At 36.1% G+C, this 19,961-nt stretch overlaps 1 protein-coding gene across 3 annotated transcripts in view; it reads right to left on the bottom strand.

The window, feature by feature from the left end:
• The window catches only part of LOC139695056 (zwei Ig domain protein zig-8-like), a 614,690-nt gene that overhangs the window by 499,732 nt on the left and 94,997 nt on the right, over positions 1-19,961 (bottom strand). For all 3 annotated transcript variants that reach the window (XM_071593662.1, XM_071593663.1, XM_071593661.1), the window contains exon 2: positions 3,684-3,805. The gene's annotated coding sequence lies outside the window, so the exon portion shown is untranslated. The remainder of the gene's footprint in view (positions 1-3,683; positions 3,806-19,961) is intronic.

The following is a 19,961-nucleotide window of genomic DNA, read 5'->3' on the forward strand; positions in this document are numbered from 1 at the left end:
TCTAGCAATATATTTCTGCATAAGGTATGCGATTCAAGATCCTAGAAATCTAGATTTTTATGTGACCATGCAACAAATATGTATGTGCGTGGTTCACATATTTAAAGTTTAATAACCATGTCATAGATGGATTGAAACGTACTCGGTGGATAAATTATATTTTGCAAGATTTTCTGCATATTTAGGAAATTTGTTTATTCCTGTGAAACTAGTTTTCTGAAAGAATTCAATTAATTAAGTGCAAAGTGCAATTAACTATAATGCTAAATATAATAAGAAAATTGATGCTGAATTATCAGACGCAATTGTTGCAGGATTCTAAATTTTTAACACATTGTGGTTTTCATAAGAAGATAATTTTACTGGATAAGTATATGGAAATCATATATCCGCTGTCAGTACTAATTCAATGACAAGCCAAAATATTATGTTACTTGATTTAATTCTATCCTATTTAACCATTCGTTTATAACAGGTCTTCCGTCTTGACCTCCTGCACTCCGAATTCTCCCTCCTATTATATTTTTTAAACATTCCATTGTCTTTCTTACAAGTTACCATACGAAAACTTTCCGCCATAATAATGTTTACTAAAAGCCTGATCTTCTTGCCTAATGTGCCTAAATCCTTTCTTTGTTTTGTTTACTGTTCGATGTATTGTCTACGTTCTTTCCCCCGCACGTATCTTGATACCCTTCATTAAACTCAGAATGGATTCATGGATAAGGTCCCGAAGTTATAAATTTAGTAGCCTTTTTTATTTCATTTTCCATTAATACGTTTAGTACTGTGTTTTTTAACGTGTTCTCTCCTTACTACTGTTTCGGTTTATCTAATTTCTAATTTTATTTCACCTGCACTAAAATTTTATTATTAAATGCCCGTTTACTTCTGAAATACTTCCACGTACCATATCGTATGAGCTGAAAAGGACACTCCTTTCCCTCGATTTGACTAACATATTCCGTATTATATAAACGAACTTCAAGGCAACTCCGATGTACTGCTTTAAGTCCACGAAGGCGAACTAAGAAGCTCCAAGTGTTTTCCATATATTTATAACCATAAGACCTTTTATTATTCTCCGTATACCAAAACGCATGTCATTAAAGTGTACCCCATATCTTCTAAAATAACAAAATAACATAAAGGATCTTTACCCATGTCAACGCTTGCTTAATTATGAAAATTTGCTGTTGAATACTGTGACCTAATTTATCGTGTACAGTTTTAGGCACGTATATATATATATATATATATATATATATATATATATATATATATATATATATATATATATATATATAGGGCACCTGCAGCTCCACCCAAGCTATGTGATTTTTCGGGTACCAGGTTTTCCTGGGAAACCAAAACCGGCACAGGGAAAGGAACTGGCCCCCCTACCCTGATGTGTGAATTTTCACACGCCGTATAGGGCTTAGTACTGGGTGATCTCTACCATCACCTACCGACCTTCGGCTTCATTACTGTGTTTATGGTTCATATATATATATATATATATAAATCCGTGCCTAACTGTACACGATGAATTAGGGCACTGCATTCAACAGCAAATTTTCAGAATTAAGCAAGCGTTGACTTGGATAAAGATCCTTTATGTTATTTTGTTATTTTAGAGGACATGGGGTACGCTTTATTGACATACGTTTTGGTATACGGAGAATAATGATAGGTCTTATTTATATATTTATGGCCATATAATTCTAATTTACTGTCTTATAGAAGGAGGGTGTAAACTGGCAGAAGTAAGTTTCCTGCAGATTTTTCTTACAAAACATTACTGACACCGAGCTTGAAAAAAACCTTCCTTTATACGGTGGAGTAATTTTGCTAGGATTACAAGGAAAATATCTTAATATCTTTGCCATAAAGGTCTTATACAAATGGAATCTTAATACAAAATTCCAGTTCTCCTTTATTTTCTTCTACTGATATTTCCACATTCTTTTATGACATCCCTACATATCACCTTATCCGATATTTTCCATAATATAGTATAATTTGGCCAAACATTTTTCTTAGCTGATTGTGTTTATATACGGAACATTACCTCAGATAAATCCATCAAATCAGATCGAATAGTCAGTATAGAATAGAGAAGAATCTTCACAAAACATCGTCTACCAAAATCTCTACAAGCATTTTCTGAACCTTAGCCTTAAAAGGGAAAACTCTCAATAAAATTTGGCAACTACTTTTAAATTACAGAAATTACGTTGATGATGACTGAATCCAATCCAGAGCGAGCATTCTGCTCAAAGCTATCTAATTCCCTTTTAAATCGCTGCAGTAAAAATGGTCCTCTTCCCAACTTACTCTAAGCAAGCCTTTATGACGCCTTTTAAACGTCTTACAGAGGCACAGATACCCGCAGTAGAAAACATTTTACTGCCTTGTTGCTTCTACTCTACTGAAGATTCAAGGCGATTTAAAATCTATTTTGGCCATAGGAATGCGTAAAGGATTTCATCAATTACATTTTTTACGCCCATCAAGAAAAACTGTCTACATGAAAGTCATATAAATAGTGTATCCGAGGACTAATTTCTTATTTATTTTTTTAACTACGATTTAAGCGCTGATTTGTATCCATTTCTGTTTTATGATCGTTTCTTAACTTTACATGCACGGTGAAATGTAAGAAACACTCTTTATCCCTATTAAGAGAGGATAAAAATTATTTTACAATTGACCTTCTGGGAACGCACGAGTCCCATTAGGTACTGTCAACGATGAGCCAGGCAATTATATCTCAAATCGGGGTGAACATCAAAATATATTTGACATTAAATATGAATAAAAGAATTCTCACCTTCCAGAAAATGACATGAAGTAATCAATTTGACAAACAAGAGGTCGCTTAGGTTGTCAATAAACAGGGCTTTTACTATCTGATTAATAAAAATGTATTAGATTGATGTAGAAATCTTTTCCTTTAACAATTTGCCCATTTACGAGGGAAATATGATACCATTTAATGGTTTCCAATTAGCTATACTTACGACCCTATTTCGTTCCCTATTCGTTGAGATGTTTTTTTTAACTCACAATTCTACAGGACCGACCCAACTCTCTTCGAAGTTCCACAATTCTCCTTTCCCTGACATTCAATTAACCCATTCTATGAAAAAAATCTCTCTTGACAATGACCTTAGAAGGAAAATTGTCAATTAAAATTGGCAACCGATGGCCCGAAATTATTCTTATGACGAAACTTTCTGCATGATTTCTCAAAAATTTTTCAATTAAGATAAAAACTCCTGGACAATTTTTCTTTATTTTCAGTAGGTTATAATTTAATTGCAGAATATATTAATAAGAAATCTGTAAGAAACAGGTACCTTTATTTTTCTGTACAATCACGGAAGGCCCATCTTGGAAATCTCTCTTTGGCCTTACATACTTTGTCCGTGGCATCATAATATCATGATAACACGGTGAAAGCTTAGAGTATTAAACTTTAAGGCATAAATGTGAAATGGAATTATTATTTCATCGCTAAGTAAAGATAATATTACCTAAATTTTGCTTATCGATAAGGAATGCTGAATAGGTTATTTTGTAACCTTTTGAAACAATAAAGTGTATAATTATGAATAAGGTAAGAAATTTTAGCAGATATATTATATCGTATAAAAATTAACTGTAATTTATGTACTTACCTAATATCTGATATTATTTTAAATGATCAAATAGATAACGAGATGATATTACACGAAGTATATTCCGGTTAATCTCGATGAATAGATGATATTTTCTCACCGTTGTTCCTCTCACCGAAGGCCTGAAAGAGTAGAGATACAGAATTTTTACAACCATTAATTAAAGTCAAATGATAAATAAAAATCGTTAAAATTGTTACACCTCGTAGAATTTCATTGTGAAACAAAATTCGAAAACCTCTTCTTAACTGTGAAAAATTAATTCCCCGTGTGAAAATAATTCGGGAATGAGATTCACAATATTTAATGAACACCGTTAATTAACTTAAAAAAAACTGTTAATTAAACAAAATCACTTCCTGGAAAGACAATAAATGTAAATAAACATAGCTGTAGGGTTTTATGGATGAACCACAGAATTTTTCCATATATTCATAAGTTTATGTTGGAATACTGTTACTCAAAATAATTCATCCGAGCTAAGTACTTAAACTCTTTTCCCCACATCAGGAGCACGTTTTTAGTAAAAGCATTGATAGTTTCTAGGTTGATATAAAATAAATGTATTTCTAATTTTCTGAAAAATTAAAGAATGCTTTTATTGCCATTTCTTTCCAAATAACCTAATCGAATACGCAAAATTGTTATGTGAGAACTTCACAGGGTCCACCCACTTGCATCGGTATACAATTAGTGACGAAAATATTGAGATATATTTCGATAATCCTAAATTTTTCTTTAAATTCGACCTCAATGAGGCAAAACAAATGCTCAAAACTTACTTACTTAGCCTTTCCAGGAAATGGTAAGAATCTTTGGTGTGTGACGGTAGGGAATGGACTATCGGTTGGAGATAGTGGTCTACAAATGCAGAGATTCTTTCAGTTGGGGAGTGACGGGAGGATAAAATCGGACGACCGGGATTCCCAGGCTAATGAATCTTTGGAAGGATATAGAAATGAGGGGTGCGTGGGTGGGGAGGGGAGAGGAGGTCCAGGTCTGAAGGAGATAGAAGGCTAAAATCAACCTCCCTCCCTCCAGATACTGAGATCATTATGGCCACCATAGATGCAACATCCCTATACACATCGATTCCCCACTCAGAAGGTCTCTCCGCTCTCAAACATTACCTCTCCCAACGCCCTGAGCCACACATACCCAGCACAGATTTTCTCCTTAGTCTTTCCGAGTTCATCCTCACCCGCAACTCCTTTTCCTTTAACGACAAATTCTTCTTACAAATCAAGGGCTGTGCCATGGGTAGCAGGTTCAGCCCTTCCTATGCAAACCTCTTTCTTGGTCTCGCAGAGAAGAAATTCCTGTCAAAACAACCACTGAAACCTCTATTGTGGCTCAGATACATCGCTGATATCTTCCTCCTCTGGCCACATGGAACCGATTCCCTGAAAGCTTTCATTTCCGACCTCAATGCTTCGTCCTCTATTTCCTTCAGTTCTACAGTTTCCTCCTCCCAAATCACCTTCCTGGATGTAAATGTTACATTAAGAAACCAAACATTTCACACCTCTGTACATATTAAACCCACAAACAAACAGCAATACTTACACTACAATAGTTGCCACCCATATCACACAAAACGCTCCATTCCTTACTCCCTATCCACAAGAGGACACAGAATTTGTAGTGACCCTGATTCCCTTGATTATTTCCTTTCAAGTCTACACTGTTCCCTCCTCAAAAGAGGTTATCCCGAATCCCTCCTGAACAAAAGAATCCGAAAACATGCGTACACTCCCAAACCTTCCTCCACCGCAGAACCCCACCCTCTCTCAATTTGCACAACATACTTCCCGGGCTTAGAATCTATACGATCAATCCTGAAAGACCTCTACCCTATCCTAAAAAATCATAATTCCACCGCTAACCTTTTTCCCAAATGCCCCTCAGTTACTTTCAAACGCCCCGCCAACCTATCCGATCTCCTCAAATCAACACATCCACTCCTTAAATCCCCAACCCGTCCTAAAACCACTCCAACGCCATGCAATAAACCCAGATGTAAAACATGCCCTATTTTCCAAACCAAAATCCCATCCCTCTCCCACCCGCTTTTTAACTCTCTCCCACCAATTCCCCCCTCTACTTGCACTTCTAGCAATGTAGTGTACCTTCTGAAGCGCCAACTTTGCCCTGCCTATTATATTGGGCAGACCACCACACCCCTCAATATCAGAATCAACAACCACCGAGCCTCATGCAAAAACTCTTCCTTAATTGACATGCTCCCTATCCCCAAACACGCCTCCGAACACAACACTCCCTTTGATAAATGCTATAGTGTATCCATCATAGCATCCCTCCCACCCTCTGATCCTCCTCTGAAACTGAAAACACTAGAGCAATCCTTCATCTGGCTTTTGGAGTCCTGGAACTGGCCAGGAATCAATATTAAGCACTAATTACCCTGCTCTAATTATATTTTCATCCCCCTTCCACCCCCATCACCTTCTACATTTTCCCCACCCTTCTAACGCTGCCCCTCCAAACCCGTCCCTTCGGAATTCCCTCCCCACCTTCCCCTTCCATCCATCGCTCCAGCCCTCGTATTCCCTTCAGTTCTCTCCCTCTCTTCCTTGATAAAGGTGGCAACGACCACCGAAAATTCGAAAAATAGTGAGTCTCTTTTTTTGTGTGTTTCTGTGTTTTTGTCTGTGTCCACTAGTGCTAAGTGTTATACATTATTATTCACGTCCGTGAGACTTTCAAAAAGTGTTATATATATATATATATATATATATATATATATATATATATATATATATATATATATATATATATATATATATATATATATATACATAGTCATCGATTGAAGTATTGAACTTTAATTAGTCTATAAAACTGGATAAAAATGAGTTTCAAGCAGTAATTAAACACTTGCATTTGAAAGGGTTGACGCCGAAAGAAATAACAGCTGAGTTGGATGAAGTTTATGACACATCTGCTCCTGTGTTTACAACTGCTTACAATTGGGTGAATGAGTTTAAACGTGGTCGCACATCCACAAAAGATGAATGCAGATCCGGACGCCCTAAGGAAGTGTTTACCCCCGAAATGATTGATAATATCCACGATATGAGTTTAAATGATCGGCGAATCAAGGTGCGCGAAATAGTAGAAGCCATAGGCCTATTATAAAGTATAAAGTACAGTAGCTTCTATTTTGCACGGAACACTGGCCGTGAAAAAAATCTCGGCAAGATGGGTGCCGCATTTGCTCACAGCGGAGAATAAACGCATCGTGTGGTCGACTCTGAGGTTGTTATGGCACATTTCCGTTACAATCTTGATGAGTTTCTGCGTCGATATATAACTGTTGATAAAACATGGATACACCACTGTACTCCAGAGACAAAGCAAATGTGAAAACAGTGGATATTTGAAGGCGAACGCGCTCTGAAGAGGGTGAAGACGGTCAAGTCGGCCGGTAAGGTTATGGCCACGGTCTTTTGGGATACCCTCGGAATCATCTGCATTGATCACTTGAAAAAGGAAATAACGATAACAGGTGAGAATTATGCGTCATTAATGGAACGGCTGGGCAAAAAAATTAAGGGAAAGCGTCATTTTCTAAAAAATAAAAAGATTCTTTTTCATCAAGACAATGCACGGGTTCCAATTAATGAGGAAGTACTTTGTATGGTGAGCGAAGAGAGGAGTTTGTTGGGAGAAATCCTATGTAGACAGGAAAAGTGGATTAAGGGGGTATTGACCGGAAGTGGGATGTTGAAGACGGTAATAAACGGGAAAAATGTTAGGCAAACGAGGAAAGGGCAGGAACAGGATAGGGATCTTAGACGGGATGAAGGGAGGAAGAAAGTACTCAGAGATGAAGAGTGACCTGATGTAGAGTAGGATACTGGATTTTGTATTTTGTTAGGAATCACAAAATATTTATTTAGTAGCTGTGTCCATCCAAAAACCTACCTTAACCGGTAGATTACCTAATAAAAATAATATCCTAATAAAAGTTTTAAATTTTTTAATTAATTTCATAATTTTCATTTATTTAATAACATACTTAAAGTTAGTTAAAGTATGCACAAATTTCAATTAGTTTTGGATGAAATTTAAATATCTGAAACAATATTCATGTATTTTAACGTGGACTTTAATGTATTTGAAAATTAAAGGACAGTAATAAAAATTTGCTGATTGATAATTGGATAAAATCATATATTGTAAACTACGAAAAGTTTCTGGATCGACGAAGTGATTATAATACCCATTAACCAATCATTTTGAGTGGTTAAGGAAATTTATAAAGAAAAATTATTTTAAAATTTATTTTGGTAATTTTAGTTCCCGATGTTCCCGAAGAGGGTACTTTTACATTGATGTTTAAGACAAACATCGTTGCTTATAATTAAAAATGAATAATATGTCCTTATCAAAACAATATACAGCATCAAAGATCCATAAAACGAATAAATATGGTAGGAAGGCTAACCATTAAGTAACTTGTTAGTGCTTCCATTAGCACACAATTAGCGCTGTCATTGAGGTTTTCTTATTCCAAAAATTTATGAATACTACCTTTGCTTGAAACGCAGATTCAGCATGATCATGATGTCTTCATGTGAGAAATTACACACGTTGCAATGTTTTTTCATCTTTCCTTATGGTATGAAATTTCGGAATAAATCCCATTTATCAAAAGAACGTTTTTCTGTTTTGGAGGAATGTCTACTTCAATTCTTAATTAGGATAGTCTTCTCTGATGCGTTCTCAAAGGGATGATAAATGCATTTTCAGTAAAATGCCCCACTTTAAATCTTTCTTTACCGAAAGGATGAACATTAGAAAACTTACTTATTTTGAGCTACTGGATGAGAGCGCTGGTAGATGTATTCTTACGTTTATCATTATTTCAACAAACTTCTTTCTAGTAAATATTACTTATATTTAAGTATGATAAAAGTACTTCCAGAATAGTATGTTATACAGAAGACTTGATTATCAACTATTCTTGAGTTGTATCTTTCTTGTATTTAATATTTGAGACTTTTCAATGGCAAAATTTTTCTAATAAGGAAATATAACAAAGGAAGCATCTGGAATTCCTACCATTACCAGTAATATTTGCTTCTCAAGTGTGCCATTCTGAAAGACGGAATCCGTATAGCCTCATTGGAAAGATTTCCAATGCATCTCGTAATGGATATATGAATAAGTATAACTTGACTCGATAGAGATGGAAATAAAATTTCAGGCAAATTTTCATCTGGCCTGCTTCGATCTTGAAGTAACTGCGTTTTGTAAACACTCAAATTACTATATGTTCTGTACTGTAGTATATTAAAATATTAATTATTTATTTGAACCAAGTAATTTATACCTTCCGTTTTTACATTTTTTGCTTTCAAACCAGTCATTTTCCTTCAAAATATATACAATCAAAATTTGCATGCATACGGATGCAGATAAGTAAATTAAGTGAAAATACCTACCTTCATTAGTTCACCATATTTGTTCTTTTCGCGCCCCCTTTATCTACTGCATAATGCTCCTTACTTCGCAAATTTCATACAATGACTTTATTAGGTCTTCGATTTTGCACTTTCTCGCACTTCGTCCGTCACGACGTTTTCGCCAATATAATATATGTGAACTAGTCCCCGGAACTGCCCAACCTCATTTTTGTGTTCTCACCGTCCGTTTGCTTTCGTTCTCTGGCCAAACCGAAGAAATCAAAGGCAAGACATCTCGCTCGCTTCCATTCGTCCCGCGGCCCACTTAATGAGCAATTGACATTCAAACCTCCACTCCCCTCTCCCTCACCCGCTTCCGGCTCTTCCCAGAGGAGCCCCCAAAAGCTCCCACAGACCCTTCCCCTCTCCCAAGCCTCGCCAGCCTCCCGACTCGCACGCGGGAGTCCCGACCCGGGGAACTCGGTTTTATGGCAGCCATTGCTCTCGAAAACGCCTCATTTATTCCGACGAGCGACGCGGAATACCGAATTCCAGAGTCACACACAGATCTTTCTCCGTTCCCTCCCACCGCCAATCCTACCCGCTGCTTCTAGTTCCGACCACCGGGGACACCGCAGGCGCTTCACTCTATCCCCCTCTGTGGATTCCTCTTTCCCTCACTCTATCTCTCTCCCTCTTTTTACCTCTTCCTTCAACAGGAAGAGGGCGTCGCATTCCATCCGCCATTTCGCGATCATTCCGAACCCTGATCTCCTTGCAACTCACCCGCCGTCTTCCCCTCCATCACCGCCGATCCACTCCCTCCCGATAGCAACACCATCCCCTTCCTATTATGAACTCCCGCCTCATCTCCTTCCTCCTCTCGCGCGAATTCTCTTCTCGCCTCGGAAACTCCTCACCAGGCGAAAGAGAAATCGAAGGGGAGTTAACTACCGAACCCACTTGCCCTTTCCAAACCCAATCTCCAATCTAGTCCCGTGGTGAGAGCCCGGAGAGTGAAGTATGCACCAGAATACTTCGGGTCTCGGAAAGAATGCGCCGCATTTAAGAAAACCACATCACCCGGTTTATCTCGCGTTCCGTCCCCGATATTCACTTCACAGCGAACTCATCTCTATCGCCCACGTACGTGTTTCCATTCCGGGTGGAGGCCAACGAGGGGTGGTCTAAAATAATTAACTCATAAAAAGACGGAAGGCAATAGGGAAGAGCAGGTAATAAACTTGACCCATCTCAATGCTATGTATGCTGAAAAATTGTTTAAAGCTACATTGAAACTTCATTTTAAGTGTGGTTTTCAGCAAAGCATATGCAAAATATTCCACAAATATTAAAATGCATGTTAGGTAATCATGCTAATTATATATGTCCAATATTTGAACCTTTATTGAGTTGTGATCATACATCCTGGAGATGTATACATATTGATGAATATGTTTTCTTGCAAGTATTTTTGACTTACAAAACCACCAGAATTTCCAGAAATAAATGAATGAATATTCTAGTAAACATTTTAGCGCAAAAAACGTAACAAGAGAACATGACAGAAATACGCGATTGTATTTTTTATAGTTTAATGTTAAAATACTAATTTCAGAATTGTGCACTTGAAGAGAGCAATGATTAAACCTTAAACCACCATCACAGTGTATAATTGAACATATAATTTCACCATTCATTACCGATTTCAATATAAAGGCATATGAAACCATGCGACTGAAACCATTACCAAAATGTGAACGAAACCAAAATTTTTACGAACTCGATTAATAATTGATCCTAAAGCTACGCCTTTAAATTTTAAACTCTGGGGAAACGACAGTAAAAAAAACGGAGTAATCACTACTAAAGTAAATTTTCCTTGCTAATCGATAAAATATACTGGCAATAAAATATCTTTTTTCCTTATTTTCAACTCGCATGCACACTAAAGAGCTCTAATTTCAAATTTTAGGTTCATCGCAAATATTTTGGTAAAATTTAATTTGGAAGTAACAAAGAGTGGCATTTCGTACTGTAGACCATTTAATGAATACTAGTTTTTAATATGAAACATTTAAAGTTAAAAATAAATAAACATAAATAAATAAATATATATATATGTGTGTGTGTGTATATATATAAACATACACACTAGTTTATGTAGTAACGTTTCTTAAGACATTCAAACACAGAAGAACAAAGATAGGACATCATCATATTCTGATGATGGCAAAGGAAAAGTCAAAACTGCATATGTGAGTGCCCTTTCTATGAGTTTCTTGGTTTAAATTTCTTAAGAAATGTTTTTTTATTTCAAGCATTTACAAGAAAATAATCATTTAAAAAAGCAGAAGAGAATTCCTAAATCTTTAGGTGGTACTGCTTCTAATTCCGCTCCGGCTATCTAATGCCAGCGGAGCCGCATGTACGTCTCGTATCGTCTTGTTGACTATTTTACTTGAAATACTACCCGTTATCGCTGTGACAAGTGAAATATAAATGTATTATGTCATCCTTTGAATTTATTCAAAGGATGACATAGGTTCATTTCACATAAGTAGGTCATTAGGCTTAGGTTAGCCCGTAAAATTAGCTTATACCTGGAGAAACATTTATATAAATGTCACACACCTGTGGGAACCTATTTAGGAACGTTTTCAAGTGATTTACTAATTGTTCCGCAACGAGTTTACAGCTGATTTCGTGAAGAAATGAATAGCTGCTGACAGCTGATGAACTGGAAATTTTGACGTCTAATTCCTCCATTAAATACTGACCTATTATGACTGACCAATATGACTTATAGTCATCAAAATTACGAATTTCACAAAACTTATTACTAATTATTACTATATATATATCACCACCTGTATATATATATATATACATATACATATATATAACACTTTTACTATATATATATACACACTATATATATATATATATATATATATATATATATATATATATATATATATATATATATATATATATATACACACTGTTAATGTATCATTATAATTCTTACGTAGTTGCCACACAAATAGTTTTTCAACGTTTTACGTATCAATTAAATGGTCAGTAAAAGACCTCCACTGCATTTTCTCCATGGAAAGTTTTTGAAATCAAATAATACCCGTAAGCCACAGGAATTTTAGCTTCCATGTCATAAGAGTGTATCAATGTTAATTTATCCTATTTCTCCTTACGTTTAAAGATCATGCATAATACTCCAATAATCAACCTAGTTTTAAAGGATGGAGTGCATAAATAGAAGTAGACCCGTATCGAATATGGTAAAGGTAATACTCATGGCGGTCCGAACGACCTACTCATTGAGCAGCCCGTTTCCCAGCGCTCTTAAATGTTCAGCAGCAGGGCTCACGTCTGCGGGTAGGTGCTTTTACCTTTACTAACGACGTATGGGGGCAGAATGGTGGAGAATGTCTTTCGAGATCTTAACCTCCTAGCCCGTGCCTCTATGACGCATGGCATGAGCCACCAAGAGGGCGTCGGGTACGAGGTTTTTATTATACATGACCTTTTTAATGTAAAAAATCGTGGGTTAACTTCAAGCCATTATGAAACGGGAGATAAAGTACAACACGATTCGTCGAGTTGAATTCTTTATATACTTTAACTTCGTTTCGGTGGACTAGCGAATTGTGTAAGAGAACGACCCATTAGATATATCATGATTGCAGTCCAATTTCTCTTATTTTATGCTAGTTCCCCAATGTACCTGCACGGTGCGGTCACATGAAATTTCCCTAGTCATTATGAAATTCTAAAGTGCTGCTACTCTCTAATAGCCTCCGCATTTCTATCCTGAAGGGCATCGATTAACATTTTTCCAAATAACATAGTCCGACTTACTGCAACTAAGTAATATGTTTGACCATGTCAGTAAACATTTAAAATAAAATAGGAATTCATTTATTTCTAAAACTATATGGTTGATTTTAAATGAATGGCATGTATTATCAATATAAACTAGAGTTCTAAATGATACTTATTCACTGCTTCAAGATTCTATATAGTATTATCAAAACTTTTCTGAAAACCTAGTCCTTTGAAAGTGGAGCTCGTATCCAACCATGATATGTTCCCCATGAAAGATTGAACACCCCACCGTGTCAGATGATGCTCGTGGAAGAAAGTAGTTAGTCAATGTGTGGGCATGATGTCCATATTTACCACGACCCTCTGCCTTTATGTAGAGTGGAAAATCAGAAGCTGTAGACGGCATCAGGCCTACAGGCCTGTATTGAATCTCGAGTCTTACTCGAATCGTAAATTGCACCACCGTCGATTATTTTTCCAGCTGTTACCATAAATTAATACTTAAATTTCAATATAGTGATAGAATGTAAAAAATTTCAACCGTGAGGACGGCTAAACCCTGGCTCCCACATGGAAAAGGTTGATTCCCATTTGCCTCAAAGAAAGAGCGAATCAGAGAACTCCCGGCCAGCCAGCGTCTCCTATTGCATTACAAGCAGCCAAATTGCAAGAGGAGTTAATCCTAAAACGGGGTTACCATATTTTTCTATTATATTTCTTTTATATTTCATGTATATCTCTTGTATCACTATTACTTTACGGAAATAAAAACTTGAAAACTGAAACAACGCAACTCAGTTAGACCTCCGCCGCCGAAGACGCCTCCAGGACTGGGGGCGAAACAATTGTCCATCAACTCACCTCCGCGACGATAATTCCCGGAAGCAGCATGAATTCATCAAATGAGATAGTTTGGTTCAATATAGTAGAAATATTTAGAATTGAGAAACAAAAATACTGTAGCAGAGTAGGGAATATAGTCACTATAAACGCAACAAAAGATGAAGATGAAGAACTTACAACTGTTCATACAGGTATCTTACCTAATATCGCCAAAGTACTCAACAGCTAATTTAAAAAACTGCGTCAAATGTCACGATAGTTTTATAACGGAATCACCTCATGATGTGCACCTAAATATAAGAATTCAACTTTGTGTATAAACTTCGTCTTTTTTTATCTAACTAAATAGCAAAATAATTTTCTTTAATGACTCAATTATATTGAGCAATCGTTCAAAATAGTTACTTAATGGATGACCGTTTTAAAGATAGTTGATTATTTCCCCAAGGAAAACATCTCTAAGCACTTTTCCCAAAGAACAGGTGCTCAACGCACATAAAACATTCTTATACGAGAATCAGTATCAGTACTCGTAGAAAAAAATTGATAGATGTTTACAGTAACTAAAATTCATTTAAATAATTTAGCATTAATTGTGAATAACGAGATATGAAAGAGAATTTATGATATCAAATTATAGACATACCTATGCCCGTTTCACATATGATTCAATTCTAAAATACGATTTCAATCAATAGTTTAGAAATATATTCAAATTCGGTATTCCTTTACTCAAAAATATGCCAAATAATACTATTGTAAACATATAACACTCTTAATTTGTACTACAAGTCATCTGTCTATATATTTTCGAAGTTTGAAACAGGGGATCAGGAATTATGGTAGTCAAGCATTTCAATGTTCAAATTGTTTACAAATCACCGATTGCATTAAGACATTGCAAGTTATTTCAATGAAACCAAACTAAAGAATATTCAACGGGTCATATTTCAGCATCAATCTACATTTCATGGGAAATTTATATTTAATCAAAATATTTTTTTTGCAAAGTCATTTCTGCTGAAATTAAAATAATATATGCTCTTAGTATTCAATTTATGCTTCTGTGAAAAGAAGGAAACAATATCCTTTCAATAAGACAAATCAAAATTGTTTGTCCTGAACTAAAACAGATACGAAATCCTACGACTCCCAAGAGCCACCATGAAATGTTAATGACAAGTTATTCAAGGACGATTAAAAAATAAACTTATTACTTAAGCGAAAGAAAAGGTCATGGATTGGACATACCAGAAGATTAGGAGAGAAGGAAAACTGTCCAAAGACAAAGATCAAAAGTTAAACGACAATGGTCAGTTGGAGACTTGAGGATGAATGAAATCATAATAGGTGACGTAATAGGTGCATTTAAGAGGGCAACAAATGATAGGAGATGGAAACATTGTGTTATTACATAACCTGGAAGTGGTAGTAAGTTACTGTAAGGAGAACCAAAATTTATATTTCTACCAAAGTAAAAATAAATACACCGAATAAAAGTAAATAGTTGGGGTAATATAATAAAATAATGCATATAATTGACCAAAAATATTCTAAGAGGTTAAGAATTTGTGATTAGAGATGCGAGATAAAATGGAAAAATAGATAGGATATTCAAAATGGTAACATGACGATAGCTAATAACGAAGAGTATATGAATTGAAGACGTATCCAACGGGAATTTTATGAGAATAATATTAAAAATATTTGGAGAAAAATAATTTAAGTATAATCTCATCGAGTATGCCTTTAGAAGACTAAAGATGTCCAGAGAAAACATCTCTCATAAAGCCAAAGAAATGAAAATATGAAAAAGATGGACGAAATGAATTGATACCATTGTCCACGAGATCAATTGAGTGGGGAGAGGTAGGATGCAGTAATCCCATGGCTGACGATTACTGATGATTGTAACGAGAAAGCCTCACCTAATGAGTCATGTCATGAATTATAATTATGTTAAAGCTTTTAACGCTATTTTATTTCTTCTTCTTTTAATTCTTCAGCGTTAGAACTACCTAAGAGCAAAATGGTTGCGGCGGAAATATTCAATTTAACTCATAAAAATGCAAAGTGACGCGGTAAATTTGGCGGTTGAAACTCCTCCATTAAGTAAGAACTAATTGTTGGCTTGCAATTCATTTTTAAGAAAAAATATTCCTTTCATCTCACAAATAAAACCGGAAGGGCTCATTAACGCATCCAGCGACTGTTCAACGAATTCTTCATTGTTTATATTGTTATTAATATTATTTTTATTTAGTCATTGTCGAGAGCGTTTCTCACGTCCCGCTCTGAAGATCCATCCACAGAACTTTTCTTTATTTAACCCATTCCTTCCCTTTGTTTGTCGAATGAACGACGTCATTCATTAAAATGTCACGGACTCCGTTTATACAAGCTCCTCACCCTCCTGAGTGTAAATTGCGATTTCGTCCCTTTTTTATTACGTCCCACTTTATTCCCTTCAGAGATTTCCCACTCCTTTCGCCGTGTCAAGTGACAAGGACCGAGATATGGGAGGGAGGGCACAGAACGGAACGAGAGGCGGAAAAGTGGGGGTATGAGGGAATGAGAAAAATCTACTTAGTTGAGTATGATATTATATATATATATATATATATATATATATATATATATATATATATATATATAAATCCGTGCCTAACTGTACACGATGAATTGTATGTATGAAAATGTATATATATATATATATATCCGGCTGGAAAAAGGAGGAAAATGTCCTTATAAAAATATTTAAGGTAAAATTCATTCACCAAATGGTGTTAAGCCACATAAAATCATCTTCTTATCTCATGTTACTCATTTCTCTCCATCTTTCTCCTTTCATAGCTGAGAATCTTTGGGCCAGATTGCTGAACTTGAAACCCCTTTTCCCCCACTCCCGAGACGACATTATCTTTAACTTGCTTAGTCCCCACTTTGAACCTTCCCATCCTCGCACCTTAAGACGAATTCCTGGAATCGTCAACCCCGACGGCTTCTCTCTCCTAAAGGAACTTTTTACCTTTGGGGAAAAATTTGTTTTGTATCAATAGATATATATAAATCTATATACAGATATAAAAATATATTTCTATATATATATATATATATATATATATATATATATATATATATATATATATATTGTTTTCCTCCCAATTTCTCTGTCGTTTTGCTAAGTAAACATAAATATACAGGTATTTAATCTGAACGCTTCATATAAAAAACAAATGATATAACCTTTAAATGAATAAGGCGTAGTTAATTTAATTATGATTTTTTTAAAGTAATGTACAAGTTAAGGTAGTTTTTGCATGGACACAACTACCGAATATACATTTTGTTTCTCATAACAAAAAAAAACTTATTGTCCTTCCCGAAAAGTCCCTCTTCATCTTTGTGTAATGCCTTCCTCCCTTTCAGCCGCCCAATATCCCTATCCTATTCCTTCCCTTTCCTCGTTTGCCTAACCCCTCTATCATATTCTTCAACATTCTGCCGATCAAGACGTCCTATATTTTTCCTGCCTACCTATGATTTCTTCCAACAATCACCTCTCTTCGCACACTATACGGTAGCATTTCCTCCGTTTACCTTTCCGCCTATATCACCTTCCCTATCCTACTCCAAATCAACATTTCAAAACCCACCAACCTAAGTCTACCCTACTGTATATGTCACCATTTTTCCGTGCCGCATATAAAAAACGCTCCATATCAAAGTTTGACAAGTGTTTTACTAACAACCTTACTCAACGTATCTTTCATTAACTCCATTCTCTTTGCGAAAGCCTTTTCCTTCAGTGCAATTATTTTCCTTTTATCCCGACTACTTTGACCATATTGGTCCAAAACACTTCCGAGATACGTAAACTGCTAACCTATTCCAACTTCTGCGCTCTTATTTTAATGGTAACCTTGGTATTTCTAGTTCTGGAAAATCACATGGCCTTTGTTTTATTTATGTTGATTCTCATCATCATACCTATCGTATTAAATTTCCCATTCTCTCAGCAAAGCTTGTAACCCCTCGGCTTACAGAGAAACTTAAGCATGATCTCCAGAAATCTAGTTCATATTTCGAATTCCTCTCGAACATTCATACTTGTTTCTTATTCTTTCCATGCACCTTCATTAATCATTTCCTCCAAAAGCTATCTTCACCTACGTTATGCCCTCTTTCTACTTTTCTGTCTTACTTTGCTGGCCTAATTCTTTTACCATGCAGTTCTTCTAAATATTTCTTTCTTCTATGTCGGTTCTTTACTGTTTCGATTATTACCTGGCCAAGCTTCAAACGGTAACAGAGATCATTCCTACTTACTTCCCGATGGTCTGTTAATCTTCTTGTATAGCGTACTAATTTCAAAATTCCTCTGGAAACTTTCCATATCCTCACACTGTGTTTTTTGCCATTGTTTTAAATTATTTGTTACCTGTCCCTGTGTATTATTTAACTGTTTTTACTCCCTACTGCCTGACTCTGTGCTCATATCCTTTCATTTTCTTTTTTCATCTATCTTTCTAATCATCTCATCCATGAAAATTTATTTTGCATATCCTTACACCATTACCTATAGTTTTCTGTGGTTCCCATAATTTTTTGTGGCGATCGATATCCCTCTTTTGATATATATCCATTTTGCCTTGATTGAACTGAGCTCTTTTCCCTCTCTCATGGATTTTTCTACAGCCTGCTAATACTCCTTTCAGGCCAATCCAGCTAATGCTTATATATTCCATTTCCTATTACGCCCCTGCCTAAACTTTTTGAAACGGACGCTAAACTCATAACAACTAACTTGTGGTCCGAGTCCGCATCCGCTCCCGGGAAGCTGTGCGAATTTATCTCATTGACACTAAATTTGTGTCTAACCAGAATATAATCTAACTGATACATTTCTGAATCACCTGGCACTTTTCATGTATACCTACGCCTTTTGCGGTGTCTATACTAAGTGTTGGTAATGACTAACCCCTGTCTCCTACAGAACTCAATTGCTTTCTATCCGCGGTCATTCCTCGTACCTAAACCGTTGTCCTCCACCTCATTACCTTTTTTCCTTTGCATACAATGGCAATACAATACCCCATCACTATCAAATGTTTCCCAGCTGGAGCACAAGCGATTATGCCCTCTAACTGATCGTATATCCTATCGACTTCTTCCTCTTTATGATTGCTTCGTTGAATATATACCCGAACAATGACCTAATTCGTCGGTTCTGCTTTTATATCTACTGGTAATATTCTATCCGCTGCTTGTTCTATGCTGACTACTTCTTCCAACCTTTTTTATCAATATTGTGGGAACCCCCCGAGTGTTTTTCCCTTTCCGGTATATAATGCTCTATGGCTATCACTCCAGTAGTCTCCGCTATCCTTCCATTTCTCTTAACATAGACCTAAAATATTTATTTATGCTTTTTCCATTTTTCGCTTAATATTCTCTAGTTTTCCTGTCCTCAGCATTTTTCTATAATTAAAAGTTCCAATTCTAACTGATTTGGTTTTCTTCTTCTGCATCTTTTGTCCGTTTGCTGCTGGTTTTTCTTTTGCAAGGGTTTCGTGAGAATACGACCGCGGAAGCCTTGCCTCCCCCGCAGCCGGGAACGGCACACGGCCGCTTGGGCCGAGTCGCGTATTTGCCAGGACAAATATTCTGTGTAATGTTTATCATAAAACTCTTGGGAATAATAATTGAGGTGGTTTCCCGTTGCCTTCCTCAATAGTGTTTTTAACGTGACACCATCACTCAATGGCCGCCCCAATGGGATCACACGCCTTTGCAGGTGCCTCAGTGAGGAACAGACGCTGCGTGCACTACCTTTCGTCTGGCTCCTAACCTTCGTAAACATCATGAAAGTAAGGAATTATGAGAGAAGAAACGATCTGCCTTTTTAATGCGATGGGTGTAACATACTACTATTTCCTAAAGGAGTAGAAGAAGTGATTAACAGTTCGGTAAGTTTTATAAACTTGTGAAAATCATGAGAAATTTCAATCTGTAAGGATACCTAAATTTGTAAAAACATTCTTCAATGAAATGACGGTGTTTTGAAGATAAAAGTTGAGTGTTTTAAATACACCAATAGGTTTTAGCAGTTTGGGATATCAAATGAGTAAAGCTTGCGTTTTAAGTGAACTTAATG

Source organism: Hetaerina americana, unplaced genomic scaffold, assembly GCF_022747635.1.
Source record: "Hetaerina americana unplaced genomic scaffold, ioHetAmer1.1.p SCAF_6, whole genome shotgun sequence".
In the NCBI taxonomy this organism is placed as follows: domain Eukaryota; kingdom Metazoa; phylum Arthropoda; class Insecta; order Odonata; family Calopterygidae; genus Hetaerina; species Hetaerina americana.